Below are 18,277 nucleotides of genomic sequence, written 5' to 3'. Positions count from 1 at the left end.
GCTTTGCCACATTTTTTGTTGCAGTATTATTTTAGTGCCTCAAGTTGCAAACAAAATGCATGTTTTGGAATATTTTTATTCTGTACAGGCTTCCTTCTTTTGACTCTGTCAATAAGGGTAGTACTGTGGAGTAACTACAATGTCGTTGAGCCATCCTCAGTTTTCTCCTCACAGCCATTAAATGGTAACGGTTTTAAAGTCACCACGTCTGTATCTTTGTATTGACCGGGTGTATTGACACACCATCCAACGTGGAGTTAATAACTTCACCATGCTCAAAAGGGATATTCAATGTTTGCTTTTATTACTTTTGGCCATCTACCAATAGGTGCCCTTCTTTGCGAGGCATTGGAAAACCTCCCTGGTCTTTGTGGTTGAAACTATGTTTGAGATTCACTGATTGACTGAGGGACCTTAAGTATGTGTGGTACAGAAATGAGGTAGTCATTCAAACATCATGTTAAAACACTATTATTGCACACAGAGTCCATGCAGCTTATTACGTGACTTGTCGAGCACATTTTTACCCCTCGACTTATTTAGGCCATAACAAAAGGGTTGAACACTTATTGACTCAAGACATTTCAGCTTTTCATTTTTAATTCATTTGTAAAAAAATTCCAAAAACATAATTCCACTTTGACATTATGGGGTATCGTGTGTAGGCCAGTGACAAAATAATCTACATTTAATCCATTTTAAATTCAGGCTGTAACAAAACCAAATGTGGAAAAAGTCAAGCAGTGTGAACACTTTCTGAAAGCACTGTATGTTTCAAAAGTCAGCAAACTAATATTTATATGGTTTAGGACACACATAAGTATCATGCTCATTGAAATACTATGGAAATAGTCATGTGTTCCTTCTCTCCACTCCCAGTCAGCCGACTGGCAATGCCAGCAAATGAATGGTGACACTATCACCCTCCATCTGCACTCTACAGGGCCCGAGCAGAGAGAGAGAGAGGGAGAGAGAGGGGGGAAAGAGAGAGCTGCATTCTTCCTGCTCCCTCCACAGACATTTCCTCAGATCAAAGGCTGCATTCACCACTGTGTCTTAATCAGACCAAAACGTCAGGCCACTTTCACCACTAGACTAGCCACCATGTCTCGCTATAGAAGCTAGCACTTCTCATAACTTTGCATTCCTGTCAAAAAAACATTTATCAATTAGATATAAACCCATTAGATATCTATTTAGGTTGTATTTAGGGCACATTCAAGTGTCTAAAGAGCTTTACGTGGTAAGGGTAGTGAACTCAGTCATTACCAATGAGTAGGACCCACAAACAATATCTGTCTAACAAAAACTACATTGTGAAACTAAATGTGCTGTATGAAAAATCCTGTTCGCTACACAGCAAATGTGTACATTAGAACCTAGAAATCTGGCTCCGCTTACACCAGAGTGAATTTCCTGAGGAAGAAGTTCAGAAGAATCGACTAATACCGGTCCAGTTTTATAATTGGCTAAGAGAGCTTGAAAACTTCATAATGATGGCCTTGAAGACAAAGCCCCTCCCTGGAGGATGAGGAGAAATCCACATATCAGCCTAGACATTAAGAGGCTGGGAGATTAGAGTGAATTAGACCCTCCACTCCTCCACTGTGGCTCTTCATAGGACTGACCTGTCACTATGGTCCCCAGGAGAGAGAGGGGAAGAGGTGAGGGGGAGGTAGAGAGAGGTAGAGAGAGATAGAAAGAGGTAGAAAGAGAGAGAGAGAGAGGTAGAGAGAGATAGAGAGAGAGAGAGAGAGAGAGAGAGAGAGAGAGAATAGAGAGAGAGAGAGGTAGAGAGAGAGAGAGAGAGAGAGAGAGAGAGAGAGAGAGGTAGAGAGGTAGAAAGAGGAGAGAGGTAGAGAGAAAGAGAGAGAGAAAGAGAGAGAGAGAGAAAGAGAGAGAAAGAGAGAGAGAGAGAAAGAAAGAGAGAAAGAGAAAGAGAGAATAGAGAGAGAGAGAAAGAGAGGAAAGAAGAGAAAGGTAGAGAAAGAAAGAAAGAGAGAGAGAGAGAGAGAGAGAGAGAGAGAGAGAGAGAGAGAGAAGAAAGAAAGAAAGAAAAGAAAGAAAGAATGAGCAAGTGAATAATTGAGAGAAAGAAAGAAAGAAAGAAAGAAAGAGAAAGAGTTCAACAGAAAGAGAGAGAAAGAGAGAGTAAGAAATGTAATGTGAAGGAAGGGTCCAGAGTTTGGATCAGAGTGATCTTGAGCAAGGCCAGGGGACCGGAACATCCCAATTACACCCTTGGACCCTGTCCCCAAGTCCCCTACCGGCTACTCTTGTCCCCTCACCTCCCTCCCTATCACGGCCCCTTAATGAAAGAGCTCAGGCCAACAATGAACCCTGAGGAGCGGAAATACTGGAGCACACACACACCCCTCTATACTTTTCAACAAGCTTGCGGCAAATAACCCACAAGGAGTTTGAAAGCGCTCTCTTTCCTTCTGTGTGGAGTGCATGACGACATTGTCTCTGTGATGCTGTAGCAGTTATGTGTGGAGTACTCTTATCCTCTCAAGTGGAGTTGTTTCTATTCAGGAAACAATGCAAAGGAAGCTGATTGAAGTAAAGGTTGGAAAAGAGTATTCAGGGGGAAAAAATATATACATTTTGGGAATGCAACCTTACGTGCTTCTGGACTATCTTGGGGTTTCTTGAGAACCAGTAGCCTTGAAAACGAATGACTAGCGAGTGACTCAAGGTCAATGAAACTGATGGTTCCACTAGATTCAGAGGTCACGTTGACTATGACACCACCTCCATCCTCATGGATTGGTTCTGCACATCTCCAATTCGGAGTCATGAGAAACGTTTTACTTCCTCTATCATTGGCAGAGGGCATAGCAAGGGCACCCCTCTCCCTGTTCCACTTCAGGGCACAAGCTTGTGTGTGTGTGTGTGTGTGTGTGTGTGTGTGTGTGTGTGTGTGTGTGTGTGTGTGTGTGTGTGTGTGTGTGCACACAGCAAATTGGCCAGTGTAACATTTCTAGTGTTGATTCAGGAGTTACGTACGAGTGAAATTAACACTCCGTGGTGTACAATAACTCCCAGTGTTGGTGTTAATAACCAGAGTTATTGTTGTACACTGTGGAGATTAAAACAGTCCCATCAAAACCACACCCATCATTATCATATTTCCCAGCATGCTCTACAGCAGGTTGATTATTATTCAAACAAATCTGGTCGATTTTTTTTAGGATTGTTTTGGATATCTGTGTTTTTGCATGTACATTGATTTCTACAAAAAGATAAAAAACATACATTATTCTAAACTAATCCAATCAATTAGCTAGATTTATTGCATATGTTACTGAAATGGTTGTTCCGGTTTAAGTGATTTGGGTAGTCTTATCAACTTTCCTAACCCTGACAGTCATTCTGAATCAAATTCCAATAGGAATTACACATCACTTTGCAAGCCAGCATAATCTGACTTGCAGGCCTGATGTGGCTTGTAAACCAGGAGTTTCCTAACACCACTGTGTTAGGGTATAACTAGGCCATCAAAGTAAAGCCTTATGCTATATGTATTTTATTGTCATATTTTAACGCTAGCATTTGCATGGGCCACAGGCATTTAAAACGCAATCATTCAATAACAATGTCTCTGTCACTAACAAATGCAGTCATGGATGGTAACTTTAGAATTCACTTGAAAAGAAAAGGCACCCTGGGAAATATGCATATTTACACCATGCAGTGTTAAAACAATACCCACACATTATTTACTGTAACACTACACTGAGAAAGTGTAACAGTATCAGCACTAAGCAAAGTGAGTGCAGAATATAGATATCTTCAACAACAGTCTAGCTTCAATATTCACCACCTGTACCTGCCCTAATACCCATCACCCACTGGTGCAAGAAAACAAAATGGCTTCAATACAATTACTTCAGAGAAAGACTAACGGTCTGTAACACTTATTACAACTATAAACTGGGCAACTAAGTGACTACTGGACACACATAAACTGTGGATAATCAGTACAGAGTAAGAGTGTGAGTGAGTGAGTGAGTGAGTGAGTGAGTGAGTGAGACAGTGTGAAAGAGAGAGTGTCTAGGGGAGGGGACTAACAGAGTGTTGCGAGGCTCCGAGCAGAGTCCTCCACATGCCCAGCCAGCCCTCCCCTCCATCGTCATGACGATGATTAACCCTGTCACGCGCTGGCCGCGTCTCTACACGGTGACCCCGGCTAAATGGCTCTCGTCCCGTTGTTTTTCCAATTAATTTAGCGCATAAGAGCTAAAGAGAAGGGCCTGGGGGGTTAGGAAGGAGAGAGGGGGAGGAGGCGGAGATGAGGGGGCGTGTGTTGAGAATGTGGGGAGAGGGTAACGCAGTACATGTGGTCAGGGGAGAGAAAGAGGGAAGACATGTGGTAAAGATGGAGAGGGGGAAGGAGAAGGGGGACGTATTTTGGGAGGAGGTAGAGAGGCAACATGTGGGACAGGGGAGGTGAGGTTTTAGGGGAAGAGCCAAGTATGAGAGATGGTATAAGAGTATGTGGGAGAGATGAGGGAGATATGGAAGAGTTATAAGGAAAGGAGGGGAGTGGAGGGGAGGGAGGGAGAGTATATGGTATGAGGAACAGAGTTGGGATAGAGGAGGGTTGGTGAGGTGAGGGGAGGTGAGGGGAGGGAAGGGGAGGGGAGGGGGGGAGAGAGTCAGGGCTGATACAGCAGTTGAAAAGGGGGAGAAATGGAAGGAGATAAGAGGGAGGGTGTGCAGGTGGACTATGAATGGGGAGGGAGGGATGGGGAGTGGAGTAGTTTAGCCATTGTGAGCCAGGGTGGAGTATGAGGGAGAGGGGGAGTGACAGGAGGAGGAAAGAGGAGTGGACTCAGGGGGTCTGTAGCTGGGTGTGAGGGGATTTGAGGAGGACAGGACTGAGATAGATAGTAAGGAGGGGTGTCTGTGTGCATGTGTGTGTGGGCGAGAGAAGAGGTGAGAGAGAGAGAGAGAGAGAGAGAGAGAAAGAAAGAAAGGTGGATCAGTGGATCAGTCCATCTCTTCTGCATCTGCTTGTACACATGAATCATTATGATGGAGTGCATTCTGACAGGGAGGAATCTGATGGTGTGTGTGTGTGTGTGTGTTTGTGCATGTGCGCAACCCAGAGGTACCCGGCGAGTGAGGTACCTAGCGTCTTAGTTACACCTGATTTAAGATTTACATCAAAGCTGCACCCCGGGGAGCTCGAGACGCCCTGGCTTAGCAGGGTCACGGTATGCAGCGAGACAACAACAAAAAGAAGAAGAAGAAAAAAAGAAGAGAGACGCTCTCTTCCACTTCCCTTCTTCCACTCCTCCACTGCTCGATTCCTATTAGCTCCTCTAAGGCGATATCCTGCATGCTGGCCCCTAGGAAAGAGGGAGTTGCCTCCATATGGAAACCATTTCCTCTCACATGGCCTCTCCTCTCCTGCCAGAACTGCTCTCAGAGACATCGGGCTTTATACTTTATACCAGGGCCCAATACCAGGTCAAACGTAGTGCAGTAAATAGGGGACAGGGTGACATTTGGGACGCATATTGCATGTTGACTTGGGGCGGTCTGTGGATTCTGGACTGTTGTTCTCATTCTGGCAAGAGTATATACACTTTGCTATATTAATATAAATATGATACCGTTTTTTTCCGCGGTGTGTGTCTCCCATGTAAATCTGGTCTAATTCTGTAAATGGAGCAAGGTTGTATCAACATTATGCCTACGATGATTATATTGTTTTTGGGGAAGTGCTCCAATGTCAACACAGCACTGTGGCGAGGGATGATGACCTCACGGAATCACAGAGGGTATTATTGTGGTGGAGGGAGGAGTTACAGTAGGGCAGAGAGACTGCCCTACCAAAACAACATCCTATGGATAACCAAATCCGAACAACAGTGCAACTCCCAGCACCACCCTTACCACTTGCTGTATACACAGAGGGACCCTCCCAAATGGTATCCTATTCCCTATATAGTGCATGTATAGTTCCCTATACATCACATAGAAACAGCACAGAACCCGGTCACTACAACACTCCCTACACCCTCCATCAATCCATCCATCCACCAGAGAAAATGTGAAGAGAGAAAGGGAGATGGTGGGTTGGCTGCTTCTGTTCCCAGACCGGGTGAGAGAGGAGAGGAGCCGAGATCAGTCGGGCAACAGAGGCCTCTGACTGGCCCCAGCTTGACAGCGTCCCCCCCCTCCATCCCTCCCTGCCACCCCTCTGAAAGTCTAAACCAGAGAGGAAGAGAGGGGCTCCTGACGGCGGAAACAGCAGACGCTTTAAAGCTCCTACCCTTTCACTGAGATCAAAGAGGCCACGGCTATACAGAGCCTGAGCCAGCCCAGACACAGAGAGTACGACAAGGAGGGAGAGAAGGAGAGAGCAGAGAGAGAGAGAGAGAGAGAGATAAAGATAAAGAAAGAGGAGGGAGAAAAGGAGAGAGAGCAAATAGAGAAAGAGAAGGAGCACAGAGAGAGAGAGAGAGAGAGAGAGAGACAGAGCATGACTCCTTCAGTATTGAGAGAAAGTGTGTATTTGTGGTCTGGGTATACGAGAGAAATCGCCAGAGTGCCTGTATGTTAATATGGTGCTTACTAACCTTAATGAGTATGGAAATCGTGCCATTTCTACATTTTGGCATTGCGCCACGTTACTCCTACCGAATATAAACTGAGTTGCCTTTTCCATATTAGTAATGACAATTATATAGCAGAGGTGATTAAACTTAGGCTTATTTCATTTTGAAATCCAAATAGTCTGCCTTGACTCAGACTGCCACTTATAGATATAATGGACGTAAAACCTCTGGTCCCAATTACAGGGAGTTAATGGCTAGAACATTACACACACACGCACGCACACACACACGCACACACACACACACACACACACACACACACACACACACACACACACACACACACACACACACACACACACACACACACACACACACACACACACACACACACACACACACACACACACACACACACACACACACACACACACACACACACACACACACACACACACACACACACACGCACGCACGCACACACACGCACACACACACACACACACACACACACACACACACAAACACACACACACACACAAACACACACTCCTGCCTAGCTTTAAACTGTTACCTAGCAATCGTCTCTATAGCACAGCCACGTCATTAACTACTGAAGCTGGTTAACAGGCTGTGTGTGTGTGTGTGTGCGTGCGCGTGCATGTTTGTGTCCGTGCATGGGCGAGTGTGTGCGCGTTAGACCCAGTATCGTGTTTTGCCGTGACAGCTTGGCATGTAATCTGCAGGAGAGAACGGCCTCCAATCAAATGAAATGTTATTTGTCACATGCTTGGTGAAACGACAGGTGTAGACTAACAGTGAAACGTGTTCACGAGACTCGTAGTCAGGCAAGATGGAAGCGAGGAGCTCAAAGTGAAACAGTATATGGTCACTTCTCAGGAGTCATTTGGGGGCTACTGACAGCAATAAATCCTCATCTCAAGTCAAGCCAATAATAACATTGTTCCACGTGGCTGCATGGTTTGAAGAGAGTTTGACTAATGAGCAGCAGCAGTAGTTATGAACCGAGCACATTTACATTGTGGGTACTAATCAGATTAAAGCTGGTTTGAAATACAGGTATTGGTTTATTGCCTTGTGCAGGAAGGTTAAATGTGTGATTTAGACAGTCCAGTGATTTCAAAGGCAAAGCTATAGGACTCTACTTGTAACTCAAAGGGGCACCTAAAAACCCTAAACCTCATCCTTACCATTCACCGTCATGTTGTGTTTGTCTCCTACCACCGTAGTGAAGGGATCAACACCATTTAGAACAGGGGTCACCAACCGTTTCGGAGACAAAATGCAAGCCGAGATCTACCGCTCAGATATTTTATTATTACTTAAACTATGCAAGCCTATGCAACATTAACTCATTCAAAACAGTTCTGTAGCAATCAGGTTTGTGCAGTAGGTTTACAGGCCCATTACATTATCACTGCATATTGGCTATGTTTATTTTATTTTACTAGGCAAGTCAGTTAAGAACAAATTCTTATTTTCAATGACGGCCAAGGAACAGTGGGTTAACTGCCTGTTCAGGGGCGGAACGACAGATTTGTACCTTGTCAGCTCGGGGATTCCGAACTTGCAACCTTTCGGTTACTAGCCCAACACTCTAACCACTAGGCTACCCTGCCGCCGCTATGCTTGAATAGCTCTGCTAATGTTGTTCTTCTCAGACCATTTTGAAAATATATATTTTTTTTAAAATTGTTATATAATCACAATGGTAATAGATCATTTGTTGTATTACTTGTAAGGCACAGCTGAGTGAGCATTATATATATATATATTTACTGGACAGATGGTCTTCATCTGATGGTCAGTCTGAGGGGAGGGAGGGAGCAGTGGTGAGGATACCTCTCACCCTACTCACCATCCTCTGCTCTCCCTCTCTCCCTCCACTGAGGGGACATAGTCTTCCAGCTGATGGCCAAACTCAAGTCTGCCTCATCCACCAACTCATGTTGTTACTCCTATGACCAAATACACTGGAATATTACTAGATATTAAAAAAGACAAACCGCTAATCATAACAATGCAGGTTTATAGAAACAATCATTTATACTCATTTAATGCAGCGACAGTGTTGGTTGTAGCGTGTGGAAGTAGGGAGAACACGCCTTTTATGGCTTATAAAAGTTTTGAACAAATTGTTGAGGGTACTGAATAGCAACTTAAACGTGAATTTATTCATAAAAACAGCAGCTATTTGTTGTATTTGTTGAGTCTCTCTCTAGTCGTGGTTCTAAAAGTTTTGAAATCTCACAGTATCAACTTTGCTGTGCGTTCGAAGGCTTCTTTTTACAGTCTATGGTTCGAGCAAACTGTGCAGACACGGTGATCTATCTGATTGGCCAGCGATAGGCCTATAGGTGCACTTGATCTTCTCCCTGGGCCTGCCGGGTAGGCGGAGTCCTACCTCCAGACACATGAAATGGTTCAAAATGGCAACACTTTGCCTTCCCGGCACCAGGGCTGCTGAATCAAGTGCACGAAGCAAGAAACAAATGTAAAACAAAATAAGAACGCAAGGCTTTATCGTTGGGTTTTTACAGAAAAGTTTGGTGATCGACCGGTTGGTGACCTCCACTTTAGAATGTCTCTCTACTCTGCCCGAATATGAACCCTGCCTGTGTCTGCTTGTGCTTAAGGTAGAGAGCAGGAGGAGAGAGACAGGAGGGGCACCTATGGGGTTGCCAGGCATGCCTGGGTGTAACTATGCCCCCTGGCACTAAGAGGTGGGGGGCTGGGAGTTCTGTGACCCCTAACATCAAAGGGTCAGAGAAGGGGGGTTCTCTATTCATGGTCCCATCAACAAGGAGGAAATCCCTCTCTGTGGGATAAATAGCTCTGTTGGTTCTGGAGGAATGTCAGGATGTTGTATACAGTTAACACGGCACTATCTGCTGCTGGACAGGGAGACGAGAGAGAGAGAGAGAGAGAGAGAGAGAGAGAGAGAGAGAGAGAGAGAGAGAGCGCTAGATCTGTGTCTCACACAGGGAACACACACAACAACAACAAAATCCCTGCTCCGCATACATGCATGTGCGTCGACACACACACACACACACGCAGGCAAACGTCGCACAATTGTCCTGCAAGAAGGATTCACATCCCAGCAGGCACGATACTCCATGCTATTACTGGGATAAGAAGCTTTGTTCAACAGGAGTCAGTGAGTGCGACAGGCTCAAGTCATAACAGCTGGGCCCAGGTGTCACACACACACAACACACATACTCCTGTGAACTCACCGCTCCGACAGTGTGAAGTCACAAACGTGTGAAAGCCATCAGTGTACACTCTGGCTAGAAGTTTCCCTTAGGCACAGACCTAGGATCAGTTTATATCTTTCAAGTACCTTAATCATTAGGGAGGGAGATGGAAAATGTACCTTAGATCAGTGTCTAAGGGCAACTGCATCCTCCATACTTACTGTACTGTGTGACCTTGGAAGTGACCATTGAGTTAATGTTAGGCAAGGTCAACTGGATCAGTACACACTTTTCAGTTGTCTATAAAAGGCCCTGTCATTTTGTTCCAAACTGTGGCAAAACACAATTGCCATGAATGAGTGAATGTTTTTGCCTTTTTAAAGAAACATTTATGTTGCTGCTTGCTTCTCAGCAGGCTTTTTCACAGGCTGTTTGGAAAACCATTTCCACACCGTAATTAAACGTAATTTCAGCCATCGAGATAAGGAAGTCTACCAAAGCGAATGAACAAAGTGTACACACCAACAACAACAAAAAATCACAACATGAAAGTGAAATTATACAAAATGACTCTGCCTTTTTCCCTGTGATTTTAAGGGGGCTTGGAAGTTAAAGATGCAGTTCAGGATCTTAAGCACTTACAAATTCGTAACATATTGTACGATTTTCTTCTCACTTTTTTATGCTCCTTTGTCATACTTGACGGTCCTTTGCGGTTCTTTACGGTTTGCTAAATGTACTCCCAAGTAACACCGAACAACCCACTCTAACCAATCCCCTTCATCTCACTTTGCAAAAAAGTCACAGTTGGTTGCCCTTGTTCAAAGTGAGAGTCAACATTAAATACAAGTGGACTTAACCTTTTTCACAGGGCTTGTTTGAGTTCCTCTGGCATGCCCCGGGCTACAGGGAGGAGAAAAGGGGACTCCTGGGTGTTGAAAGAGAACAACTTCAGAAAGAGAAGGGGAAGTACATCTATCATCAGCACATCCTCTCAGAAAATGTCTCCATCCTCCTAGTGCCTTGTACGCATGCACACACACACACGCACACACACACACACACACACACACACACACACACACACACACACACACACACACACACACACACACACACACACACACACACACACACACACACACACACACACACACACACACACACACATACACACACACACGCACACACAAACAGTGCCTTAAATAGCCAGGTATCCTCTACAACCCATCGCCTCACTAACTCTACTCGTCTGTAATGAGTTGTGGTGTTGGGGTTGGGGCCAGTCAGGGTGTTTGTGCGGGTGGGGGCCCAGGTGAGAGAGATGAGAGGTAACATTGCCCCGGGCTGCTAGGGCAGCGGTGTATCAGTGTAGTGGTCAGAGAGAGCTCCCTGTGAACCACTTCAATTCACTCTGTCACAGTGGGCCTCAGAAATGAGCCACTGCACAGACGGACCCGAGCTAATCACAAACAAAACACACAGTGACCAGGAAGGAGAGTCTCACTCCTGGAGAGAGCTAATCCTCGAGAGAGAGAGAGAGAGAGAGAGAGAGAGAGAGAGAGAGAGAGAGAGAGAGAGAGAGAGAGAGAGAGAGAGAGAGAGAGAGAGAGAGAGAGGGAGAGAGAGAGAGAGAGAGAGGGAGAGGGAGAGAGAGAGAGAGAGGGAGAGAGAGAGAGAGAGAGAGAGAGAGAGAGAGATGGAGAGGAGGAAAAAGAAAGCAAAAGAGAAGGAATCAACTATTTCCTCTTCAAGCACGGAAAAAAGCAACTTCAAATCCATTCAATTTTTCCTAACATATACCCGTTAGAGGAAAGAGGGGGGTAGGTAAATAAAACATTGCCTGGACAGAGTAGAGGAGGCAGTCAGGCAGCAGAAGCGGGTGGGAAAGTGAACGGACACACAACATTCTTTATTCATGCCATTTCATCCATCTTGCTGGACTAATAAAACGTCAAGTGGAGTTGCCTGATATTTAATCATGAACGTGCTGGGCCACATGGTGGTGTTGCTCCTCTGCCTCAGCCCACACCATCCCAGGCCTCGGCCTTGCATGATCAACCTTCTGGCTGGTTAAGTGCGCGAGGAACCTCATCACTAAGAAGGGCATTTCACACCCGTACACAATTTCACCCACCACATTATGCTACTGTTTAAGGAGGACACACAGCACATATATGAAATAGCTCTCTATATATTCAGAGTACTTTGGTGAGTTAAATCGAGGTGGACTACTACGAAGGTTGAGACACGAGTCAAACGGAAAAAAAAACACCCTGCCCCGTGTGCACATCTAAAGACAACATCGATATCTGAACTCGCCAGTCTACCAGTCCACTTCCCATCAACGTTCGTCTCTCATTTGATAAAAAGCAATCCCTTTCAGCCTGACATAGGCACACATAGACTCAGCAGCACCAAAACGCTGGTTGCATTGCTTTCAACAGTTCTGACGCGCCGTAGCTGTGTGCATGACTGTGCATATTTGTGCTAGCTCCCGCTGGAGGATGCGTGAGGTGCTTCCCACGCTGACCCCTCTCTGAGAGAGCGCGGTATCGCGGGGAGTCGAAGGCAGCAGAGGTGGACTCTTTCTGTTGCTCAATCCAAACAGCTAAGCTCAGTGGGACAGGTGAGAATGTTCTTCTCCCACTAGAATAATGGACTCACGTTATACGAATAGTTGACTCCAGATTTCATTGGATAAGAGAGATACGGCGCTGAAAGAATCAGAGAAGGAAAGTAAAGGAAGAAGAAACATGGTGAAACGCCACAATAGCTCAAAGGGAAAGAATGGGAATGGAGAAATGGCCTCATAAGGAGGAGTGAAAAGGAAAGCTAGGGTCAGTTGTGGAGAGAAGATCATTAACTCATTTCCTTCACTGCTAAAGCTGTCGATGGTCATCGGAACGGTTTAACAAATGTTAAACAGACGTTTTTTTTTTTTAAACTGCAACCTGTGGTAATATTATATAGTGTTAAATTCATGTTTTCCTCCGTTTACTTGAAGCTTGATGAGGGGAGAAGTGGATGGAGAGGACTGAGGGGGGCTTTCTGGCGAATAGCAGGCAGAATTTACGGCCCTGTTCCCTAGATCTTGTTACTTGCTATAACTGGCCCCCAGAGTGAGATCAGAGGGCCCCGAGCCCAAGACGGAATAATGGGAAGTCCACATTTCTACACTTTCATCTGACGGCCCGCCGGACCGGTTCTGCCTGCCTGCACAGGACAAGGGTCTCAGTCACAACACTGACAACATACTGTACTCTCTCTTCAATCACATTATTTTGAATTTTCTTAACCTAACAACTATTATAAGGTACAACAGACATGATGTGATGACATTTGGAGTATTTTCTCAAAAGTATAACTTTGTGCATAGCAAAATCTCTTATCCAGTTTTTCTTTTGTACAAATGCATGTTACTGTATAAAAACAATTAATGCAAAATAATATTCTAAGATGAAACAAACATCAAAAACAAACAGCTGTTCTCTGCCCTCCCTCTGAACCTCATACCTCCAGTGCAATAGATTGGTTGGTTTCTGAGAGCATCAGAGTGCATTGTGGGTAATAGGCCCAAGTGTTTTGTAATAGCTGCTAATGAGGAGGGAGGGGCCTTTAATAAGCCAATTAATAGAATGTACAGCCCTTTAATGTGACAGCTGGCTCCTCCCACAAGCCTGGTATCCCCTCAGTCAACACAGTATTCATAAATCATCTCAGAGCAGGAGTGATGATCTAGGATCAGATCTTCCTGTCCGTATAAATGTATTCATTATAATTTAAAAGGCAAAACTGATCCTCAAACAGCACTAATACTCTGAGAGGCTTTATGAAACGGGCCCTGGAATGCTGGGATTTACCGAGGTCTTCCTTATCAATAGCATTACGATAATCAATCCAAAAAAAATCAGAGTACATTTTCCAAAATTTGTAATTGTCAATAATGTTGGTAAATATGAATTAAAATGACATTTGAACTAATTCCGATTTCAGACAGAAGATGTGGTATTTACCTACAAAAAATACAAGGCAATGTTTATATGACCCCCTTTCAAACAGCCCCTTATTTACCACTTTTTAGCAGGTATAATATCCCTTTTATACATATCAGCGGGTAACTAGCAAATAAGGAGGGGTGGTGGGATGTTGTTAAACCATGGGGGCTTTTTGCATTTTAGGGAGGTGTTAAACAATGGAAGTGTTAATGGATTTACCTGCAAAAAAGCAGAGAACCATTCACATAGACCCAATACCTGTATTTTGATTACAGGGTCTGAGAAAATGCAGGAATCATGGCTTTTTTGTGTGTGTGGCTTTTTTAAAATTATTATTTTTTATTTTTAACCTTTATTTAACTAGGCAAGACAGTTAAGAACAAATTCTTATTTACAATGACGGCCTATCCGGCCAAAGCCGGACGACTCTGGGCCAATTGTGCCCCTATGGGACTCCCAATCACGGCCGGTTGTGATACAGTCTGGATTCGAACCAGGGTGTCTCTTTTAATTTGACATGTTTTTAACCCCCCTGCCCCTTTTAGATATACGAAAAGGCTGGAATAAAAGGCAGACATGGTCAATTAGTGGGATTTTGGTCTGTATATGAAAGGGATATAACAGAGGGAATGTCAAAGATAGAATGTTGTGATAATGGTTGCTTGGTGGTATTTTAAAAATAGTTATTAAAAAGGTCAATTGAAATCACAATCAATCACTTCCAATGTTGTCATTTATTTCGTAGCATATCGTGTCCATACACTTCTTTTGCACAGATACAATTGTATCTGCTTTTTATTTTCTGAATCTTCATTTATTTGTAAGAAAAATCTGAAGATGAAAAGCATTATTCCACAAACCCTACTTAATATTTTAAATGGCGAGTGATGTAATGACATGGTTGTCGAATCTTCCCATTATGAAATTGACAGTTGAGCACAGTGCTTTGTTAACCTTAGGCAGATTGAACACACACACACACAGACACACACTGACATGCTGATTGACACACACGGCTAGCTGTTAGCACCTGTCTGTTATCTCCTCTCCTCCAGACTCTCTCTTCCATTGTGCAACATGGGCTAGCTACAAATTGAGATCTCAAATATAAAACAGGAGGGTATTAGATTTCTGTACAGAAAATCAAATGTACTAATATGTTACATGTGGAAATTCAAAAAGCCACTAGTAGACAGATGAATATTATTCTTGTAGTCAAATAAATTATTTTCTGTAGTCTTAAAGGAATTAAACCTACAAAGACCAATGGAAATGTACAGAGAAACAACTGGGTTATTCATTTTACCTTGTTTTTTACTACTCAATAAAAATCAGAATCGCCAGGGGCATGTTCTAATTTATTTTGGTATATTTCAAAAGCAGGAAAAGGACATTTTCATATTTTTTTATTTTTTTTTGCATGTTGATTTGGGTTGGAAACAAAAATATATGATGTACGGCAAAAGAAAATAAAAAATGATACAGTACCACCTACTATTTCTATTAAAATAGCTATGTAGCTGTGAATGTAATATTAATAAATATCCTATATTTCTTTACAAAATGTATATTTCTGATATATCAGCAACAATACACATGCAATAACCATCAGAAATAGAAATATGTATTCCATATGTCCTAATAAAATGTATGCAATATTGTCCACAACAGTCTATGTGTAGTAACCATAGAAATAGAATTTCTAGAATATACTGTATGTATATGGTAGTAACAGCAGCTCATAAGTAGAATTTAGCAACATGGCCAAACAGGTTTTCTTGGGTAATGGCTCAACCGTAAGCCTGAGCAGGGCCTGTCACATGTCGTCTGCCTAATACTTTCTCGGCATCCTTCATCCGGTATCCATCATCCTCAAAATGCACAGGTGCCTTCAAAATATCACGCTTCATTGCACTGTCAGTGAGGGAAAAAAGAGGACACCGTCCATTTAGGTTTTCAAAACTGGTGTATTACAAAAAAATAGATATAACTTCAATCTGCCCACATTTCTGCTTATAGGCATTTATCTCCTTTTCTCTCTAAATCCTGAAATTGCTTGAGAAAAAAAGAGAGAGAGAGAGAGAGAGGGGAGATACTTCTCCCGCCTCTCTCGTCCATTTCACAGAGTGGCGCGCAACTTTCTTTTTCTTCCCTTTTTTTTCTCCAGTGAAAATTGAAGAGGCTTTATGTCAAATAAGGCTAAAGTCAGCCTCTCCATATCAAGCAACGCAAGGCGCGAATATTACTGTGGCCATGATAAGACTGCCAGATAGAGTGGGAGAGGAGTGGAGGGAGAAGAGGGGAGGGAGAGAGAGGGGAGGAGGGGGAAAAACTGAAAAGGAAGTGACTCTACTCAATTATACTGCAAAATTGGTATGACTGAATATTTTTCATTCAGGTGACTGATAGTATCGGTGAAACTGCAATGCAGATAAATAAAGGAGCTTTCTGTCAAGAATAAACACCATTAATCATGAAGCCAGCTACCGCGCGACTGCCTGTCCAACGACTGCAGCCTGACGCCACAGAGAAAGTGTTCAAAAAGAAAGGGAGGAGGAGGAGGAAAGGGGAACCTGGCGAATCCACTAGAAAGTGGCAGGGAACTAGGGATGAGGGGAGGAAAGTGACTTGCCCGCCTTCCTCTCTTCCTGCTCATTAATGACAGAAGTCACATAGAGATCATGTCTAGATGATCGGAACTGAAATGATCATTAGATGTTAATAGAATTGATAGTCCCGCTTAATATTCGATCTAGGTTTAATATGACTATGATTCTATTTATTGTAAAGGACTAAATATAGTCTTATACTAAACAGGTTCATTTATCGGGGATTTTCAAATGGCTTATATGTGGTTTACAGAAATGTATGAACTCATTAGAAAATGTATAGTCAATACATCTATAAGATTTACAAATCAGAAATGTATTTAAAACAGAAAATACAAATGTATTTTTTTATGCATGATTGACAACAAAATGATACTGCTTCCCATACAGTAGGAAATGGTTTTGAAACATGAAACATCAGCCCAAAATAAATACAACCCTCAACACTTGGAAATGGTTTTGAAACATGAAACATCAGCCCAAAATAAATACAACCCTCAACACTTGGAAATGGTTTTGAAACATGAAACATCAGCCCAAAATAAATACAACCCTCAACACTTGGAAATGGTTTTGAAACATGAAACATCAGCCCAAAATAAATACAACCCTCAACACTTGGAAATGGTTTTGAAACATGAAACATCAGCCCAAAATAAATACAACCCTCAACACTTGGAAATGGTTTTAAAACATGAAACATCAGCCCAAAATAAATACAACCCTCAACACTTGGAAATGGTTTTAAAACATGAAACATCAGCCCAAAATAAATACAACCCTCAACACTTGGAAATGGTTTTGAAACATGAAACATCAGCCCAAAATAAATACAACCCTCAACACTTGGAAATGGTTTTAAAACATGAAACATCAGCCCAAAATAAATACAACCCTCAACACTTGGAAATGGTTTTAAAACATGAAACATCAGCCCAAAATAAATACAACCCTCAACACTTGGAAATGGTTTTAAAACATGAAACATCAGCCCAAAATAAATACAACCCTCAACACTTGGAAATGGTTTTAAAACATGAAACATCAGCCCAAAATAAATACAACCCTCAACACTTGGAAATGGTTTTAAAACATGAAACATCAGCCCAAAATAAATACAACCCTCAACACTTGGAAATGGTTTTAAAACATGAAACATCAGCCCAAAATAAATACAACCCTCAACACTTGGAAATGGTTTTAAAACATGAAACATCAGCCCAAAATAAATACAACCCTCAACACTTGGAAATGGTTTTAAAACATGAAACATCAGCCCAAAATAAATACAACCCTCAACACTTGGAAATGGTTTTAAAACATGAAACATCAGCCCAAAATAAATACAACCCTCAACACTTGGAAATGGTTTTAAAACATGAAACATCAGCCCAAAATAAATACAACCCTCAACACTTGGAAATGGTTTTAAAACATGAAACATCAGCCCAAAATAAATACAACCCTCAACACTTGGAAATGGTTTTAAAACATGAAACATCAGCCCAAAATAAATACAACCCTCAACACTTGGAAAGGAAAAATCGAAAGGAAAGCCTCAACATACATTAACAGTATTTTCCTGTAGCTCTTTATAAAAACTCCATGCACTATGCCTTTTGTCTTTCTTTTGTCATGGTGTGTGTGTGTGTGTGTGTGTGTGTGTGTGTGTGTGTGTGTGTGTGTGTGTGTGTGTGTGTGTGTGTGTGTGTGTGTGTGTATATATGTGTTGCAATGCCTCTTCCATTCTGGAGTGGAAGAGCAATCTGGAGGGAGGAGTGGAGATAAGACTGTGGTCTTTATGCTAAGCAGCGAGACGCTCCTCAATGTGCAGATTGGGCTCTCTGACAACAGTTTATGTAAATAACCAAACAACA

At 42.8% G+C, this 18,277-nt stretch overlaps 1 protein-coding gene across 3 annotated transcripts in view; it reads right to left on the bottom strand.

Moving 5' to 3' along the window:
- The window catches only part of LOC112227917 (transcriptional activator GLI3-like), a 144,122-nt gene that overhangs the window by 37,829 nt on the left and 88,016 nt on the right, over positions 1-18,277 (bottom strand). The gene's annotated exons all lie outside the window — the stretch shown is intronic.

This window comes from Oncorhynchus tshawytscha, linkage group LG29 (assembly GCF_018296145.1).
Source record: "Oncorhynchus tshawytscha isolate Ot180627B linkage group LG29, Otsh_v2.0, whole genome shotgun sequence".
Taxonomy (NCBI): Eukaryota; Metazoa; Chordata; class Actinopteri; order Salmoniformes; family Salmonidae; genus Oncorhynchus; species Oncorhynchus tshawytscha.
Note: the sequence above shows the minus strand (reverse complement) of the source record. Positions and strands in the feature narration are given on the sequence as shown.